The following is a 9,144-nucleotide window of genomic DNA, read 5'->3' as shown; positions in this document are numbered from 1 at the left end:
AATAAAATGAAGGATTGCTTTTACATATTGCTATTTAATTGCTACCTGTAGGCACATAGAAAATAATTCTAATAAAAATGTAGCCCCTTACAATTTATTGAATTAAACTAATGCATGGAGTAGTTGATCCTAAACTGACACAAACCAGAGTCTCTTAATGTGACTCTAAGGAATTTCAAACTGACTCTGTTAAAGCCAAGGTTATTTGCCTTGGGGATGCCTAATGGAAGGGTTATTATAACACTGTCCACAAATAGGTGTCTTGAGAGAGGCAAGACTATAATGCTCCATTGACAGCTAATAGATTGTGCTATTGCTGTGTCATAGCGATCTTTGAGGCCAAAGGTCATCCCCTGCCTTAATATTTAAATAAATATACTCTAACTAGAGCAGAAAACACCTTATTGCCAGCGAAGGCTGCTGCTCAATTTACAAGAACCTTTACAAAGGCATGCTAATTCTAGGCCTTCTTAGAATGCATGGTAACCTTTCATAAATCTATCTTTTCCAAATGTCCTTGGAAATGACAGTTATAAAACTACAAATGATTTGTAATGCAAAATGGGCCTGACAGAGTTGAAGATTAGGGCTCAATGTACTCAAATGACGGAAGATTATAGCTAACAAATGGTGTAAAATGCATCAATAAATAGCCACTAAGGGAATGCACCATTATTTTAAACATCTTAGAAACTGTAGGAAAAAATGGGGGAAAAGTCCCTTATATCTGCAATATGACAAGAAGCAATTTTCTCCATCAGAATCGTGGAGTAGAACTGCCTCTATTGTGGGTCAGCTAGAAGACAGATTTTAAATAGATTGCATTTTTACATCCCCAGACAACATATTGTTTTGCTTCTTCCCCCCACCCCTGCTCTTTGCCCTTTCTAGCATTCACTTAAAGCAAATATACAAACCTAATTTAGAAATCTCTATGGAAAACTTGCCTGGCTCAACTTAATACAATAGTGTATGTCCTGGACTTCACATTTTGAATCCACCTCATGTATCTTTCTATAAGTGTGTCTATGTTGAATCAAAAGTTAAAATCTAGAGAAAGAAAAATCTGCTGCTCATTTCTTTTGATCAATTCTGGGGATTCCATGCTCAAAAAAAAAAAAAAAATAGTTGAAAGGTTTATTTATTTAATTTTTTGACAACAGCTAACCGACAATAAACCAATGCTTTCTCTGCCTATTTTCCAGGAAATGGAAAGTCAGGAAACCATTTAAGTCAACAATTTGAAAGTTGTAACCTGAGCCTTCTAAAGAAATGACTAAATACTACCTTTTACTTTTTGATTAATTATGAGTAGCCTACATTATCAGAGATCTGCCTTCTAGCACCTTCAACTATCCATTCAGAGTTAGCCTGCCTCATAAATAGCTCTAGGAAACAACATGACCTGCTTTGGGAGAGGAAGTTGTAAAATTGTTCCTATTTACCATACTTTAGTTTGCCACCTATTCCTCTTTTCTCTATAATCTCCCCTATTTAGATTGCATTTCCTTCCCTTTCCCTCTCATTTCTCCTCATTGTGATAGTTATTGCTCAAGAAAAAATGAAACTGATCTCATAGCCAGTGATTCCCATAGCCATGCTTGGGCTATGGGGAAAAAAAAGTCTTAATTTTTGTAGAAATTGCAATAGGTTAATCTATGCCCTCAGAACTATGTGCTTTATTAGATGATGAAAAATTTTTAAATAGACTGAAAGCACAAAGGTATTTATCATGTACAAATACAGCTAAGTTAAAGACTTTTAATGGGATATAAAATGCATTTTGTAAACAGGAAAAATACATTTTCAAGGAGCTTCTACATTTTCTTGTGAATGGTCATATTCATTATATCAACTTTCCTAAATTGAAAATGCCTTTGTAAACATTCCTGGAAAAAAGCATGTGTACTAAGTTGAGTTAACTATAAAAAACAGTTGACTAAACCACGAGAGCAAGACATTTCCTTTGCATGCTTATTTTTCCATTGCAAATGGAATGCACAATCATGTTTATAGAATGAAAGAGTGATGTCGTTGTGGAACACTAAAACAAATGGTGTTTTCAGTATGTGAGGGTAAAACCCAGAGTAAAATTTCCAACCCCATAAAACTCAAACATAACATTGAGACTATGTGCCCTGGATATAAACAACATAAGGGTAAGTTATCCCTGTGAGAATCAATATATCCTTACCTGTCACACAATGGAACTAATCACCTTAGGACACAATTGGAAACAGTCAATAACAACCTGGGTTTTATATCCAAAAATACTGCTCTTGGCTAATAAAATGTTCTTTCATTCAATAGACTGATAGAGTAGATAGAGGGGTGGTCTCAATCAAAAGTTCTGGATTCAAGTTCCACCGCTGACATGAGTAGCACTCTCATTATCCCTAGGTAATTTTCAAAGATTACAGATTTAAAAGAAGGTACCAATTTTCATAGGGAGAGAAAAATTCCTCACTTGAAGTGTCTAATAATGATGAAAGCACAAGTCTAGCCACAAGTACGGTAAAAAACACTAATAAATCATTACCAATATTTATATAGGGCTTTATAATTTTTAACTCATTTGATCCTCAAAACAACGCTGGAATCCAGGTACCATTATTGTCCCTACTTTACAGATAAAGGAACCTAAGGGGAAGAGAGTTTAAATGAATTGTCCAGAACCACACAGCTAATAAGTATCTGAAACTGAATTTGTGGTCTTCCTGACTGCAGACTCTACATTCCATCCATTGTACCAAGTAATTGCTTCCAAAAGCAAAACTAGTATGTACAAAGTATTAGACAGGGAGGAGGACAGTGGGACTATGTTGAGGGACAAAGGAAAATACAAATATGAATAAAACACAGTTTTTTCTTTCAAGGAACTTGCAATTGAGTAAGCAAGATAACATGAAAACAATAAAAGTATTGCACAAAGCAAGACATATTAACTGGAGTAAAGAATTAAACAAATTGCTGAGATTTCAAAGAGAGAAGGAATCTCATCAGAAAAGTCTTTTTTCTAGTTCTTAGGCATCTATAGGATCTTACTAGACTGAGAGACCTGGGGAAGTCCATTCTAGGAAATGGCATGTGCTAGAGCCATGGGAAAGAGAATGTGGGATATATTTGTAGACAGGCCAGTAGTAATCCAACTTGTCTGGAATGAAGATTAAATACATGGAACAAGTAGTGTGACATCAAGCTGGAGAAATAGAATGTAGAGGACTTTGACTATACATGTCAGGAATCTGAAAAGCAATGGGAAAAACCACTGAATGTTTTTTAAACAGGAAAATGCTATGTTCAGATCCATGTAATCAGATGATCACTGAGAAACTATTAAGTACCTATTATTGAGTTAGGGGTGCCTTCTAAAGCAAGGGATAGATTTATCATGAATCATACTTACTCACCTGCTCAACCTTTTTTTTTTTTTTTTTTTTAAGGCAGTATAAGATATGTAAAATTGTGGGACAGTCTGTTAATTTAAAATGGCTATGTGGGAATTGAGAATGCAATGGTAATTCATTTAACAAATATTTATTGAGTTTCTACTGTGGGATATATTAAAATGAAAATAACATAATCTTTATCTTCAGAGCATCTTGCTAACATAGTACTCCAAGGACTAAATATACAAAGTACTCATCATCATCATCTTGATTATTTTTTCTTTTTGAAAAAATTAATATTCTTTCCATCAAGAGGATCCTTAATAAAAGAAACATACTTTTTTCTAGAATTACTGGCCTACAACCTCAGAGACTAAGGCAGTCAAACTTTAGTGTTGTTGCTTGTTTAATTACTCAGGCTATCAATCTCTTTCATATCTTGGTTTGAGGGAAACAAAACAATAGTACATGAGGGTCAGAAACTTATTGTTTAAATAGGAGAGAAGTATTGTGGTAGAGTTAACAGAGAGCTGAATTTAAATTCCCAGGACATAAATTCAAATCCAATCTCTGCCATGTAATATCTGAAGGAAGTCTCTAAGGAAGTCCTCAAGTCTCTATGGGCACTGGACTAGATGAGCTGAATGTCTCTTCTATATTCTTTGAGATCATCTGAGATGCTTCTATCATTAATAGTACAAAATGGATACATATGAAAGCAATTGAAATTCTGAGGAGAGATCCACAATCTTTCCCAGGCTAAAGCCAACACTTTTTTTTCCCCACTTAGGAGACCTAATGGACCACTTCATCTTTTCCTTTTTCATGGCAGCTTCATCCATTTTTGCCCTTTGTTTCTAATTTTTTGGTACTCTGCTTACCTTTGTATATGCTGACTACCCTCAGTAAATTGCAAACTCTTGGAAGATAGGAATTTTTTTTCTTTTTTTCTTTTTCCTTGGAATTCTCCAGTGTCTAACTTGGTACTGGTCTCATAGTAGGTGCTAAATAAATCAATCAATAAATCAACAAATATTCATTAAATACTTACTCCATGTCAGGCACCATACTAAACAGTGATGATACAAAGAGATAAAAACCAGTCCCTGTACTCCCTACAGTCTAGTGGAGGAGATAACATGTAAATCACTAGGTAATTACAAGATATATGCAGAATAAAGCAACACAAAATGGGAAGCATTAGCAGTTGATGGTGAGACCAGGAAGGGCTTCCTGCAAAAAATGAAAGATTTGAGCAAAGTCTTAAAGGAAGTCAAAGAAATTTAGAAGCAGATATGAGAGGATATAATATTCCAGGCTTGGGATCTAGCCAGGGTAAAGATATAGAGACAGATAATGAAGTGCTGGGTGCAAGAAATGATAAGATTATTAGAATTCATGGAAAAAAATAAGGTTTAGGAAAATTAGAAAAACAGGATAGGGCCAGGTTGTGAAGAATTTTAAAAGCCTAACCAGGATCTTTAATCCTAAAAGTACTAGAAAGCCACCAGAGTTCATTGAGAAAGGTTTGTTGACTTGAAATTGTATAGTGGACCAGGATTAGACCAGGATCGATTTAGATCTGGAATAGAACTTCCAAGTCATTTAATACAGTACTCTCATTTTTTAAATAAGGAAGTAGGGCTTACAGATCATGGTGTGCTGGAGTCGGCTTATACAAATTCAAGAAAGCAGATAGTAAAAAATTTCAGGGTAATCATTTGCAGCTTGAAAATTGGTAAATATTATAAATCAGGGCTTGATTGTTTTGCTGATTGCACAGACTTATGAAAACAATGGGAAAAATGTCAGAAGGATAACAATAGCTAACGTTTACATAACATCTACTATGTGTCAAGTATTGTGCCAAGAGGTTTACAAATATCATTTCAGATAATAATGCAGATTAAACTTAAAAGTGTGTCACATACATGATTGGCTTATTATGGGAACATAATTGCAGCTAGTATTTATATAGTGCTTTAAAGTTTGTAAAGAGCCTTACAAATTCTCAAAACAATACTGAGAAGTAGGAGTTGTTATTCCCATTTTACAGATGAAGAAACTATTACAGAAGGAAGTGAAATGACTTAACAAGGGACATACAGAAAGGAAGTAATGTAAAACAAGATCTGTCCTTCTGACTTCAAGTCCTTTACCACTGAGAAACTGAGCAGCATTTCATTAAAGGACTTGCCTGTGTGTCACATAGTTACTAAATGACTGAAGTAGGATCTGAACCAAGTTCCTAACTGCAAGTTCAGGTTCTTTCCAATACATTATCCAACAAAAGAGGCTCTACTCCTATCCTTGCTACTAACTAGGTCCTCTGGATATTCTCTAGTTTATTGATTGTTTTCCAATCCTATGACACCCAGAGTTCCATTTAACATTCCAGATGTGTTTTGAGTTAAAAAGCTTCATTTTTATTTTCTTTAAATGTAGGCAGACACTGCATCAGCATTGTTGGCTGTTGTATCAGACTATTGTGATTCAAATTGTATTTGCATTAAAATCCCCATTTTTTTTCAGACAAATTGCTTTTAATAATGCCTCCCCCATATTTTGCTGCTAAAGTTGACTTTGGATTTCAAAAGTAAGATTGTACGTTTATCCCTATTGGATTTTATCTTGCCTTGTTATATTTAACTCCATATTGTATCATCCAGCATATTAGTTATCCCTCCAAACTTTGTGTTTCATATATAAACTTGGTGATCATGTATACCTTCACTAAAGTTACTGATAAAAATATTAAGTGGTAAACAACTCTAGGGGAAAGGGAGAAGATTACATTGATGACTTCTTACCCTATTGATATTGAGCCATTTTTAATTACTTTTAAAATAATCTGGATACTCAACCTTTTTATTATCTTCTAGTTCATATTTTTACAATTTCCAACAAAATTATTTTGAGATATTTTATCAAGTTGCTTGCCAAGAACCCAAGTAAGCTTTGATTGTAGACTGTGTCCATAACAGAAATAAGGTTAGGTGGACATGACCTGTTCCTGCCAAAGCCATGATACTCTTTTATACATACTCTTTCCTTTTCTATATATTCATTTGCCAGCTCTTTAATGAATTATTCATTATTTATTATTCGATTATTATTCGATTCATTATTCAATAATGAATTAATGAAGTATTCTAGAATTTTTCTAAGAATTGATATTAATCTCACTATAGTTTCCATATAATATTTCTTCCCACTTCTGAAAAATGAAACCACATTTGCTCTTTTCCAGTTCTAAGTTACCTTTCTCATGATCCTTAATCCTTCAAATATTACTGACAAGCTCAGTGATCATATCTGTCACTTATTTTGATAACAGAGAGGTAATTACCTGAGCCAGATGACTTGAATTCATCAACGGCAGCTGGGGGCTACTTTATTACTACCTTCTTTATCCAAGGCATCAACTCCTGGTTAATTGTTCTGCTATTTACAATACTAGGGTCATGTCTCTTTGACAGAAAGCTAACAAACAAAAGCTGGTAGCAAAATAAGAATGAAGCAGTTTTGACCTTACTTTGCTGGAGATTATCAGTGTCCCCCATATGTCAAGAATCAGTACTATGCATTCATTGCTTCTCAATTTCCTCTTTAATATAAGTAGTTAAAACAAGCACACTCTTGTTTCTAGATAAATTCTGATCTTAGCTCTTTGGATCATCCTGAGTTTTACCACTCCTGATCAAAAAATACATGCATATAAATGTATGTATAGGTGTATGTGTATGTATATAATTGTTTGCTTATTGATTTTTATTCTTGAAGATGACCAAAATGACATCACTACATTAGAATCCTTTTTTCTCCATTAATTCCTTTTTCCCCCATTAATTTTTTCTAGCTCCATAAAATAATTTTTGGTAGTTTGATTGGTATGGTAATGAATAAGTACATTAGTTTAGATAGAATTGTCATTTTTTGTCTACCCATGAATGATATATTTCCAGTTGTTAGATCTTACTTTATTTATGTGAAGTGTTTTGTAATTGTGTTCATATAGTTTCTGGATTTTTCTTGGCAGATAGACCCCAAATTATTTTAAATGGAATTTCTCTTTCAATCTCTTGCTCATGGGCTTTGTGGATAACATAGAAATGCTGATAATTTATGGAGATTTATTTTACATCCTGCTACATTGCTAAAGATGTTAATTAATTCAAATAGTTTTTTGTTGTTGTTGATTCTTTAGGATTTTCTAAATATACCATCATACCATTTTCAAAGGATGGTAATTTTGTTTTCTCATTGCCTATTCTAATTTCAAGTTCTTTTTCTTCTTTTATTGCTAAAGTTAACATATCTAGTACAACATTGAATAATAGTAGTGATAATGGGCATCTTTGTTTCATTCCTGATCTTATTGAGAAAGTTTCTACTTTATTCCCCATTACATAAAATGCTTGCTGATGGTTCTAGATAGACATTACTTATCATTTTAAGGAAAATACCATTTATTCCTATATTCTCTAGTGTTTTTTAACAGGAACACGTATTGTATTTTGTTAAAATCTTTTCCTGGTATCTACTGAGAAAAAGTTTCTATTAGTTTTGTTATTGATATGACCAATTATGCTGATAGTTTTCCTGATATTTTGACTAGTCTTACACTCCTGGTCTAAATCCCACTTGATTATAGTGTATTATCTGGGTGATTAGTTGGTGTATTCTCTTTATTAGTATTTTAGCTAAGATTTTTGCATTAATTTCCATTAGGGATATTGATCTATAACTTCTTTCTCTGTTTTGGCTTTTCTTGGTTTAAGTATCAGCACCATATATATTTATGTCATAACAGGAATTTGATAGGATTTGTTCTTTGCCTATTTTCCTAGTTTATATAGTATTTGAATTAATTGTTCTTTAAATGTTTGGGAGAATTCATTTTATAAGTCCATCTGACTCTAGAGATTTTTTCTTAGGGAGTTCATTTATGGGTTGTTCAATTTCTTTTTCTATAATGGGGTTAAGTATTTTGTTTCCTCTTTTGTTAATCTGGGCAATTTATATTTTTATAAATACTCATTCATTTCACTTAGATTGTCTGATCTATTGGCATACCATTGGATAAAACTGTTCCTCATTATTACTTTAATTTCCTCTTCACTGGTAGTGAATTCACTCTTCATTTTTAATACTGATGATTTGGTTTTCTTCTTTTTTAAAAAAATTACATTTTAAGAGGTTTATCTATTTTATTGTTTTTTTTTAAATAAACTAGTTCTTCATTTTATTTATTAATTCAATAGTTTTTTCTTTCAATTTTATTAATCTCTCCTTTGATTTTCAGAATTTCTAACTTGGTATTTAATTGGATAATTTTAATTTGTTCTTTTTCTAGTTTTTTTAGTTGCATATCTTATTCATTGATTTGCTCTTTCTCTATTTTATTCCTGTAAGCATTTAGAGATATACAATTTTTCTTAAGTACTTCTTTGGCTGCACTTCATAAATTTTAGTATATTGTCTCGTTGTTCTCGTTAATGAAATTATTGATTGTGTCTATGTTTTGTTTGACACACTTATTCTTTAGAATTTGAAACTAAATAGTTTCCAATTAATTTTTAATTTATCTTTTTATGACTCTTGTTGAATGTAGTTTTTAATGCAATATGATCTGAAAAGGATGCATTTAATTTTTTGCCTTTCTGCATTTGATTGTGAGACTTTTATGCATCTGTACATGGACAATTTTTGTATAGGTACCATGTACCATTGAGAAAAAGGTATATTCCTTTCT

Source organism: Sarcophilus harrisii, chromosome 5, assembly GCF_902635505.1.
Source record: "Sarcophilus harrisii chromosome 5, mSarHar1.11, whole genome shotgun sequence".
Classification (NCBI taxonomy): Eukaryota; Metazoa; Chordata; class Mammalia; order Dasyuromorphia; family Dasyuridae; genus Sarcophilus; species Sarcophilus harrisii.
Note: the sequence above shows the minus strand (reverse complement) of the source record.